Genomic DNA, 12,427 nt, shown 5'->3' with positions numbered 1-12,427 from the left:
AGTTTTCCATGGATTTGGGCCATATCCTGCTTGTTTTATTCGGTAGGATGTAAACTTTAAGTTTGTACCCATTATGATTTTTCAACGGATTTATTTCGAGTTTTTACGATATATACAGCCGACTTACAGACGACCAAAAAACACATTTTTCATCTTTGTCGAGCTTCTGCGCTGCCATTACTCATCCAATCGTATTGATCTGTATGGCAAAGTTAAGCTCTGATCTATTGACTTTAAAATAAAACTAAAACTGGCCCAACCGAGTGGATATCTGCCGAGATATAAGAAGAAATTCGAAAAAAGTCCGAAATTTAACATTTCAAACTTTAAAAAATCTTTAAAAAAAAACTGTGCCATCGAAAAAAAAAAAAGTGCTATTTTTGTGATCTAGGGGTCCAGCACTAACAGAATTTGCCATCAATTGCTGGGGAGCACACCAAGAATATTATTTTGTAAACTAGTGAAATTATTACACTCGTCATTAAATAGACTTTCTAATATTTTATCATTCGGCACGCTGCAATAGAAAATGCCTGTGAAGGGAAAAAGGCTGGAATAGGGCGGGCCGGTCTGCTAGTTTACTCCAAGGTCCGTCCAAAGCCACAGCTCGATTGGCAGAACTTCCCAAAATAAAGTCCTTCACTGCAAGGGTAGTTCCAATACCCAAAGTCTGCGATCTGTGTTTAAAAGAGAAACACCCCGTGCGTATATGTCCACGCTTCCTAAAAATGACGGTAAATGATCGTTCAGCCTACATCCAAGGTAAACGATTATGCTCCAACTGCTTTGCAAGCAACCATAAATAGCAGGATTGCAAAAGCGCTCGCAGTTGCTTTACTTGCCAGAGTCGGCATCACACGCTGTTGCATCCAAGCAACACTTCCCCAATTACTTCGGTTCCATCCAAACCTGGAGGACCAAGGCCCGCCTCAACTCCTCAGAGGATTGAGTCCTTTTCAGCGCACATTTCCAAAGTCCTTGAGGACCCATGTATAGAGAGTCCTTCCAATGCAAGTCCTTCCAGCTATTGGATTCCATATCCCGCCCTGGATGGCAGACGTTCCCGAGGTATTAAATCCTACCCATGCCGAGTCTGCCTCAAGATCCATCCTCTACGGAAATACCACCGCTTTCTGACGCTAAGTGCCGAGAAACGCATCCAAGCAGTACACTTCTATCAATACTGCAAAAATTGTTTAGCCCTCCATCATTCGGAAGGATCTTGTCGTAGCGACCACAGATGCCACAAGTGTGGACAGGACCACCACACTCTCCTACACTGGGCCAATCGCCTCCGCTATCCTGTGAAATCTTCTCCTGATGCTTTGCTACGGTGGTCCTCGCAAGAAGGGGGGGGGGGGGGGGGGGAGAATGTTCACGGCAAAGGGCGTTTAATTTCGGTAGGCAGTGTCGAGTGGCAGTTTTCTCCAGATGTCCACATCTCGCGAGCTCGCACTCGCTCTCCCTCTCCAACTCTCCCCAAAGTCTCCGCTCCGCTCAGGAGCCTCTAAGCTAAGATTATTGTACTTAGTTCCTATTTACATGTGTACTAATAAACAGCCGCACGTCGCGCAAAACCCCGAAAGTTTATACCCGTGTTTTCGAAACTCATTTCTGCGCGGATTTAAACCATTTCCCTGGGACTCATCATCACCTTCTACAATCAAGCCACCCCCGCCTCAACACACATTATTGTTCCTATGGAGGTTATAGAATATAGACGTCTGATCGGAACGCGTTTTTACCTTGATCAAGGTATGCACATAAAAATCCGATTTGGAAAGATTCCTGTCAATAGCTTATACACTGCGCGAAATATAAAATTCTATCCGATTTCACCCTCTTATTCCTATGGGAACTATTGGATATAGACGTCCGCCCGGCACGCGCTTTTACCCTGATCAAGGTATGCACAACAAAAAAAAAACGATTTGGAAAGATTTATGTGCAAAAAATCTTCAGTTTTTGCCAGTTATATGCGATTGTTCCTATGAGAGCAATAGAATATAGACGTCCCATCGGGTCGATTTTTATACCCTTGTAGAGGGTATTATAATTTCAGTCAGATGTTTGCAACGCAGTGAAGGAGATGTTTCCGACCAAATAAAGTATATATATTCTTGATCAGCACCAATAGCCGAGTCTAGCCATGTCCGTCTGTCCGTCTGTCCGTCTGTCCGTCTGTCCTTCTGTCCGTCTGTCCGTTTCTATGCGAACTAGTCTCTCAGTTTTAAAGCTATCGCGATGAAACTTTCCCGAAAGTCTTCTTTCTATTGCAGGTAGTACATACGTCGGAGCGAGCCGGATCGGAACACTATATCTTAAGGCTCCCATAGGAATATTCAAACATATATAAGAAAATTCATTGTTACTTTGTAGGAAGTAGGCGTTTTAATTCTTGACTACTTAAAAACAAAATTCAAAAATAGAAACGCTGAATCTGGAATCCCTGGAACTGCACCGAGTGAGTATTACTTTATCTGCAAGGGTATATAAGCTTCGGCTGGCCGAAGGTAACTTCCTTTCTTGTTAAACTTGATCTGCGTACAAATTAACTTTCTCCTTAGTGAGTTTATTAAATAAATTTATTTTATTATACCCGTACTCGTAGAGTAAAAGGGTATACTAGATTCGTGCAAAAGTATGTAACAGCTAGAAGGAAGCGTTTCCGACCCCATAAAGTATATATATTCTTGATCAGGGTCACTAGCCGAGTCGATCTAGCCATGTCCGTCTGTCCGTCTGCCTGTCTGTCCGTCTGTCCGTCTGTATGAACGCTGAGATCTCAGAAACTACAAAAGCTAGAAGGTTGAGATTTTGCACACATATTCTTTGGCTTCCTACGCAGCGCAAGTTTATTTTAGCCGAGCGCCACGCCCCCTCTAACGCCCACAATCGCCTACTAACGATTTTAAAATGGGTCCTGCGCCCACATCTTTAATGATTTCCGAGAAGTATAAATGCATTTTTGTTGTGTATATTTATACCTATCGAAATGTAGAAGACATTTTTCAAATCGGACCATTCATTAAAAAGTTATACGCAATCAAAAATTATATAGCTATCTCCCTCGCACTCCCTTTAGCTGAGTTACGATTATTAGTCGGGACACCAACCCGCGTTCGCACTCCCTTTAGCTGAGTGACGGGTATTAGATAGTCGGGACAACAACCCGACTATAGCGTTCTCTCTTGTTTTTTAACTTCACTTATTCACTATTACAATTGTTTCATAGGGAACTTATTTCACTGCTCACGGCTTTATACTTTTTAAACTTCTCGATTCGATTCTTAAAAACGGACTGCCCGGACTCAAGTTCAATAATCAATAATGAAACCTCGGCTTAAGAAATTTTCTCAGAAAAACTGATTAAGAGAATGACTCAAGAGAGTCGGAAAAATAGGATGATGAAATTTGGCAATTAAATTTGAAACTGAATTTCTGCCGAAAATTGGTGTTTATCTTAGCGGACTTCGGGGACCGCTTTGGGGCTCCGATGTTTATAATATCGGCTTGGGTGTTTACAGAATCCCTTTGATGCGGGATGTGTGAAATTAATCTGGGTGGGAATAACTTGGAGGCGTAGTTGAAAGAAATAGCTGAAAACGGGTTTATCTCGGAGTCAGTCTGAGTTATTTGGAAATTTGTTTTGAGCTTAAAGTTGTTTATGAATTGGGTAAGTGCCCCTAAGTAATGTGTCATATTACTTACACTTGTTTTAGGATGACTGTGAAAGTTTTAAGTCGCTAGCTTTTAAACTGAGCTCGCAAACGGTATTGAAACAGACGGACAGACGGACATGGCTATATCGACTCCTCTATTGATCCTGATTAAGAATATATATACTTTATGGGGTCGGAAACGTTTCCTTCACTGCGTTACAAACTTCTGAACAAAATTATAATACCCTCTGCAAGGGTCTACAAATTCCTAAAATTCTAGTTGTTTGCCTCAGTTATCAGCTGCACAGAACAGAAACATACGAAGTCATTTTTCGACACATATCCTTAAAAAACATTAGTTCTTTGTCCAAAAGTTAGCTTTTAATACGACCTTTTTTTGTAACGAGAAGTGTTTAGCTAACTCGAGGCTTAGACTTCCGGCTAACATGCCGGCTTAGACTTCAAGCCAACTATAGTTGCATGTACAGTGAAGCCTCTTCGCTCCATTTTGTGTGTTGGCATAATGCCGACGACTTGGACTTCTTGAAGTCTAAGCCGGTATTGTATGTATTTGGCTAAGACAAAGAAAAAAAGAAAATGACATACGGATGCAATCGATTACCACGAGAGAAACAGCTGGTTCATGTTAGCATGAGATTGGGAGGAGACACAATTTGGAGATGGAGCGCTTCTGACTGCCTGATTTGGTTTTTAGCGTTACGACTCGAACGAGGGACTCCTCTGCAGGATGTAGACTGGTGATTCTATAATGATAAGTACTAATTCGTTGATTTCAAAATTATCCTTTTCCTGACACCATTTTGGACGAGTTTAAAGATGGGACAACCAATCTCGGCTCCATTGTGTCCAAAACTGACGGAGCAAATTTTGATGAGATAAAAATTGCTCACAGAACGATGCGTTTTGTGGGCGACAATTTGCAGTTGCGAGCAGTGTGTCGCCGATGAGAAAATGTGCCTGTGTAAGAGCTTCTAAGTCGTCTGGATCGGCTGTCAGCCGGCAAAGTGGGCGAAATTTGAGGCAAGCTTCAATCCGGATGAGTGCTTGTGATTGCCGACGATCCTCTTTAGGTTAATAACTTATTGGCGCCAACGAAATTTGTTCCGCTGTCGCTATACATGTATTATACATGTCGCTAAACATGGACTGGTCTTCGGTGGTAAGAGTCGATAAGAGTCCGGTAACCGCTTCTAGGTGAACCGCCTTTGTAGCCAGGCAGACGAAAATCGCGATGTATCTCGTGTAGGTATTTGTCCCACGAAGCCGTGCCGCTTTGATTCCGATTGTTCCGGTATAATCAACGCCTGTCGCAATGAATGGGAGGTTCGGTGTGTTGACACTGTGTACCGGCAGGTCACCCATTAATTGACTTCCGATGCGAGGTGACACGCGGAAGCACGTAATGCATTTTCGAAAGATTGTCCGTACGGCCATTCTTCCATTTGAGATCCAGAACTTGTACTTTGTGTGGGCCAGAGTAAGATTAGCATGGCAGCGGTAATCTTACTCAGGGTAGCTGATGTGAGTTTTGAATTACCAATTCTGTAAAGATATGACGCTGCGGTAAGATGATTGGAAACTTGCGATCGAAAGAAAGACTGGAATGTTTGAGACGACCGCGAACGCGCAAAATGCCGTCGTCAAGAAAAGGAGTAAGATTCCTTAAGATACTTTTAGAAGGCAAATGATTTCTTGTGAGGATCCCGTGGATGTTGGATTGAAAGGTTTCGGCTTGTACGATTTTTACAACGCAGCGAAGTGCATTATCCAGTTCCACCGTCAACATCTGATTAAAAGATCTGGTTTTCTTCGATTGAGCGTTGTGACAAAAGCGCAGTATGTATGCGATGACTCGGACGAGTTTGGTGTACGTTGAAAACCACTCAATGATATTAAAGTCTACCTGGGTCGGGTGCGAATGAACTCGTATGGATTTTGCTCCTAGGGACTGCTCATCAAATTTTATATTTGGTACTTATGTGTCCAGCCACTCACTGGGGTGTTGACTTAACCATGATGGTCCGTGCCACCAGAGATCAAAGGTGGGGATTTCTGATGGGGATAGGCCTCTCGTAGCACTGTCTGCTGCACCCAAAAAAAAATCGACTGAAATCGCCCTTGGTTTTAGAAAATCGCCTATGAATTTGCTTTACTAGCGATTTTGTCTATATTAAAGAAAGTAGGTTTTTAAAATCAAAGACGTTTTTTCTAAAAATCAAAAAAAAAATAGACTGCAATTTAGAAATTTGTTGCTAGAAAGTAAAAAAATATTTTTTAGAATTTAGAAATAAAGGTTTTCTAAAAAATAGAAATACGATTTTTTTAAATATAGACAAATATTTTTTAAAAACAAAAAAAAATTTCTCAAATTCAGAAAATACAAAAATGTTTTTTCGGGCTTCGGAATTAACCCGGTTGTTTCTGTGACGCCACGGCCTTTGTGTTGTTTTTTTTGTTCTAGTTTGAATTTCCTATAATTGAGCACATGGGTGGTTTCAAATTGGAACTGTAATAATAACTGAAATGAGTATACAAATTACAAATTATAAATATAAAAACCCAATAACTTACTATTTTGAGAAAAACATCTTGGTCGCCGCACGCGGGAATCGAACCGCTAACCGCTCGCCTCAGTTTGCAGTCAAGCACTCTACTAGCTGCGCCACGGAAGCATCACGTGAGGCGCTGTACAAAGTCTATTCACATTTTGTTCTCCTATTTTTACTCAAATTGATCTGGCTCTCTTCTGTTTACTCCTTTTAGTGTCATTTAATTTTGCTCTTAAATATTTATTGAGTAATATTAATATTTACAGATTTATTTTGGTTCAATAGTAACAGTAATTGAATGTTTCAAATTTGAAAAACTTAAACATTATTTTTATCAAAATATAATTATTCATGAGCTAAAAAAAATGCAAAACATTTTTTTTTATTAATATGTAACTATTAGTGTTAAAAAAAAACAAAAAGACACCATGAGTTTTTCGTCTCGACGTGGGTTTGAACTCACTCTTGCAGCCGCAAGCTTGAATAACATATGCATGCACGCACGCGTTAGACCCCTAGGCTACCAATCCCGGAAATTTTCTTCAATTAATAGCGATTTTTTCTTAGGCTAAATCAAATTTTTCTAAAAAGTTTATAAGAAGGGAAATCGATCAAATACGGTTAAATTTATTATTTTCTAGAAAAATATTTCTTAATATCACACATTTTTTTCTAAATGTTAGAAAAATCTTCAAACATTTTTTCTGTTATTAGAAAAACAATATTGCTATTATGTAGAAATATTTATAATTTTAATGGCAATTTTTTTTTTAGTTTTAGAAAAGTTCAGTCTTTTTTTTTCTAAAATCAATGGCGATTTTAACCCTCAAAAAAAGAAAGGAAGATTAGAAAACTAAACCATATAATTTAGAAAAAAAATTGATTTTTCTGTATTTCAGAAAATATTTTCTAAAAAAACTCGTTCAACTCAGAATTTTTTTGAAAATTAGAAAATTTTTCTGAAGTTTAGAAAATTTTTTCTCGCCTCAGTTTGCAGTCAAGCACTCTACTAGCTGCGCCACGGAAGCATCACGTGAGGCGCTGTACAAAGTCTATTCACATTTTGTTCTCCTATTTTTACTCAAATTGATCTGGCTCTCTTCTGTTTACTCCTTTTAGTGTCATTTAATTTTGCTCTTAAATATTTATTGAGTAATATTAATATTTACAGATTTATTTTGGTTCAATAGTAACAGTAATTGAATGTTTCAAATTTGAAAAACTTAAACATTATTTTTATCAAAATATAATTATTCATGAGCTAAAAAAAATGCAAAACATTTTTTTTTATTAATATGTAACTATTAGTGTTAAAAAAAAACAAAAAGACACCATGAGTTTTTCGTCTCGACGTGGGTTTGAACTCACTCTTGCAGCCGCAAGCTTGAATAACATATGCATGCACGCACGCGTTAGACCCCTAGGCTACCAATCCCGGAAATTTTCTTCAATTAATAGCAATTTTTTCTTAGGCTAAATCAAATTTTTCTAAAAAGTTTATAAGAAGGGAAATCGATCAAATACGGTTAAATTTATTATTTTCTAGAAAAATATTTCTTAATATCACACATTTTTTTCTAAATGTTAGAAAAATCTTCAAACATTTTTTCTGTTATTAGAAAAACAATATTTCTATTATGTAGAAATATTTATAATTTTAATGGCAATTTTTTTTTTAGTTTTAGAAAAGTTCAGTCTTTTTTTTTCTAAAATCAATGGCGATTTTAACCCTCAAAAAAAGAAAGGAAGATTAGAAAACTAAACCATATAATTTAGAAAAAAAATTGATTTTTCTGTATTTCAGAAAATATTTTCTAAAAAAACTCGTTCAACTCAGAATTTTTTTGAAAATTAGAAAATTTTTCTGAAGTTTAGAAAATTTTTTTCTCGCCTCAGTTTGCAGTCAAGCACTCTACTAGCTGCGCCACGGAAGCATCACGTGAGGCGCTGTACAAAGTCTATTCACATTTTGTTCTCCTATTTTTACTCAAATTGATCTGGCTCTCTTCTGTTTACTCCTTTTAGTGTCATTTAATTTTGCTCTTAAATATTTATTGAGTAATATTAATATTTACAGATTTATTTTGGTTCAATAGTAACAGTAATTGAATGTTTCAAATTTGAAAAACTTAAACATTATTTTTATCAAAATATAATTATTCATGAGCTAAAAAAAATGCAAAACATTTTTTTTTATTAATATGTAACTATTAGTGTTAAAAAAAAACAAAAAGACACCATGAGTTTTTCGTCTCGACGTGGGTTTGAACTCACTCTTGCAGCCGCAAGCTTGAATAACATATGCATGCACGCACGCGTTAGACCCCTAGGCTACCAATCCCGGAAATTTTCTTCAATTAATAGCGATTTTTTCTTAGGCTAAATCAAATTTTTCTAAAAAGTGTATAAAAAGGGAAAACGATCAAATACGGTTAAATTTTTTATTTTCTAGAAAAAAATTTCTTAATATCACACATTTTTTTCTAAATGTTAGAAAAATCTTCAAACATTTTTTCTGTTTTTAAAAAAACAATATTTCTATTATGTATAAATATTTATAATTTTAATGGCAATTTTTTTTTAGTTTTAGAAAAGTTCAGTCTTTTTATACCCTTGTAGAGAATATTATAATTTCAGTCAGATGTTTACAACGCAGTGAAGGAGACGTTTCCGACCACATAAAGTATATATATTCTTGTCCGTCTGTCCGTTTCAATGCGAACTAGTCACTCAGTTTTAAAGCTATCGCGATGAAACTTTCCCGAAAGTCTTCTTTCTATTGCAGGTAGTACATATGTCGGAGCCAGCCGGATCGGACCACTATATCTTAAGGCTCCCATAGGAATATTCAAACATATCTAAGAAAATTCATTGTTACTTTGTAGGAAGTAGGCGTTTTAATTCTTGACTACTTAAAAACAAAATTAAAAAATAGAAACGATGAATCTGGAATCCCTGGAACTGCAACGAGTGAGTATTACTTTATCTGCAAGGGTATATAAGCTTCGGCTGGCCGAAGGTAGCTTCCTTTCTTGTTTTTTCTAAAATCAATGTCGATTTTAACCCTCAAAAAAAGAAAGGAAGATTAGAAAAATAAACCTTATAGTTTAGAAAAAAAATTGATTTTTCTGTATTTCAGAAAATATTTTCTAAAAAAACTAGTTCATCTCAGAATTTTTTTGAAGATTAGAAAATTTTTCTGAAGATTAGAAAATTTTTCCTCTTTATAGAATATTTTTTTAAAGAACAGAAAGAAAATTTTTTTCTATATTTAAGAAAAAATAATTTTTTGAGTGTAGAATTAATTTGGCTGAAATGAGAATAAAAGCGATTAGTCCTAAAGGGTCAAAAAGCGATGCTTGAAAGAATTTCACTTTTCGTTGAATCTGTGGGAAGGCTCGCTTGCAGTTTGTAGGTGAAACAGTCTTGGTTAGGAAACCAATGCATGCCTAGGTTTTGTCTGTATCCGGGCTGTCCCAGCTTTGTGAAGTTTGTGTGCCTCTGTTTGATGGAGGAATGCGGTCCAGGAGCACTGTGCCGTCGCTAGACCAAGTTATTAATTCCAAATTTCTGGATTTTAGAGTGTTCTGGGTTCTGGTAAGCTCTTGGTTTGTGCTGCTAAGATAGTGTGATCACCGGAAAGAATATCGTCGACGTAAATTTCGTGTTGTAATACCTCTTCTGTATTCTTCTGTAATTTTCGTGTTCATCTTTTGCAATTTGACGAATTACTCTGATGGCGGTAAATGGTTCCGATGCGGTACCAAACTTTACAGTTAATAGACAATATTACTTGATGTTTCCATCCGCCGTCCGCCAATAAATACGCTGATACTGTGTGTCGTCAGGATGTACGTCGATGCAACGGTACATGCGCTGGATGTCGGCAGTGAACACATATCGGTACTGTCACCAATTCCCAACCTAGATGCGAATTTTGAGCAATGGGTTCGTCTGGAGTTCCGATTCATGTTCCCGAGAGGAGTAGACCCGCCATGAGGTCGGCTCCGATGATGAGATCTATGTGCTTTGAGCGTTAGTAGTGAGGATCCGAGAGTTGGAATCCATTGATGTGTTTCCAATTTTGAGGCGAAAACGATTGGTATGGTAAATGTGAGGCTTTCGACTCGAACCTCTCGAAAGACCTGGCATAGCCTAGTCAAGCGGATAGCGTCGGCCAAAGGAAGCCCTTGAATTTAAGTCCCTACAAAAAAAAAAGGTCGGCCTTGCACGTAGTGTTTTAATAATATTATAAAAAGGAATGCTCATATTTCTCTCCGAAATTCTTAGTAAATCTTGCCATGAACCAAAGTATAAAGTCATTTCCCTTTTCTAAGACAAAGTCCTGATGGATCAAATCTGACTGTCGCAGAAGTTGTGGACTTTACATTTTAAATTTTTTTTCAATGTATTATTGCAAGAAAACTGAAGCTAGCATTGGTTTAAATTACTTATCTCCCTTGCTTTAACAATAGTCAAATCAAAGTTTGGTATTTAAAGGTGGAAGTTATACCGAACTAAGGTACCCCTACTCAAACACCATAGGTATCTAAATGGTGGACCCTGCCAAAATTCCTTAAAGAATATACAAAAGTCCTTCGTTGGGCACCAATTCTGTTACGACGGCATATTAGTCCCCCATCTTGAGAAGGACTTGGGCCGAGGAAGTTGCGTCCTGAGCAGGCACGCTGGCTCCCGGCTAAGCTCGCCGTATTTGGGGTGGGTTCTTTGGAAGCCACTTAATCTCTAACATAATGAGAATACATTTATCCTGTCTGCACTGCCCCAGCTCAGCTGTAGCTTGATCGTAACACGATCGGGCTGTGTTTCGGCCACATTCCCTCCCTTTCACACGTTCGTGTGCCAAATGGATCGTCGCGGGCCGCGCAATACGATCCCCTAATGTCGCGGTCGTCAGTCAAAAGTTGTGTCACTGTTCTTGACCCCTTCTTTCATGTTTACCAGCTCCCCCCCTTTTGGTTTCTACCAACACATAATGAGGTTCGATTCACATTATAAATTTATTGTAAAAAGTTGTTGTGTATGTGTGCATGATGGTTGAAAAAAATATGTTATAGGTGTAAGTGTGTTGATGATAAAAAAATATAAAAGAGAGTAAATTAAATATAGAAATGTTTATGAAGACTAATACTAAAAGTATCAATATAAATATTATATAAAAGATATGTATAAATTATAAATGTTGTGTTCCTATCAAATTATGGTGATTATGAAGTGTTTTTTTTTGTTTTTGTTTTATTATGTGTACTTAGAACAGATTAATTATCTTTATTGATCATAAAAATGGTGACATCAGCTAGCAAACTGTTGGAAATGAGTTCCGAATATACTCGTACATTGGGTACCGCGGCTACTATAATAGCTTTTTCTTGTTTGTTGCAATGAATTAATGGAGAGAAATCTAGACAGAAGGTCTCAAGGTATAAATTCTCCAGTTCTGTTACGAAGTAGATTGACTTCGGATAGCAAATATTTTACTTTAATAGCGAAATGAGGTTCTCTTGTAAGAGTAGTTAACATCGCCTGTTTTGTGTCCATGGTGCAGTTGTACATATATATACAGGGGTGGTCAAAAGTATTTTCTCAAATGTTAATGTTAACTGTACTTATATTTTGAACTTTTAATATAAACTTTTGGCACCTATAGAAAAAGCACTTCAATTCCGTTTAAATGACACAAACATTTTCTTAACCCATTAAGACCCCTTTGAAAAGTGAGCAAATTTTGCGAAAGTCAAATTTTCAACTTTTTTCCTGGGGCTTAAAACAAAAATGTTTTGATGCAAAGTTGTTCCCCAATAAAAATTATTAATAACTGCAAAAAAAAATTTTCAAAATATTTGTTCTTGTATTTTTTATGATTTTTTGAATGGAGACCTCTCAGTAAAATTTTGTATGAAAAGGAAGAAAAAGCGGCAAAAATAGCTATTTTCAAGAAATCATAAAAGTACAAGGAAAAATATTTTGAAATTTTTTTTTTGCAGTTATTATTAATTTTGATTGGGGAATAACTTTGCATCAAAACATTTTTGTTTTAAGCCCCAGAGAAAAAGTTGAAAATTTGACTTTCAAAAAAAATTGTCTAATTTGCCCACTTTTCAAAAGGTGCTTAATGGGTTAAGAAAATTTTTGTGTCATTTAAACGGAATTGAAGTGCTCTTTCCAAAGGTGCCA

The sequence above is a fragment of the Drosophila takahashii genome, chromosome 2L (genome assembly GCF_030179915.1).
Source record: "Drosophila takahashii strain IR98-3 E-12201 chromosome 2L, DtakHiC1v2, whole genome shotgun sequence".
Taxonomy (NCBI): Eukaryota; Metazoa; Arthropoda; class Insecta; order Diptera; family Drosophilidae; genus Drosophila; species Drosophila takahashii.
The sequence above is the reverse complement of the archived record's forward strand: the minus strand, read 5'-3'. Positions refer to the sequence as shown.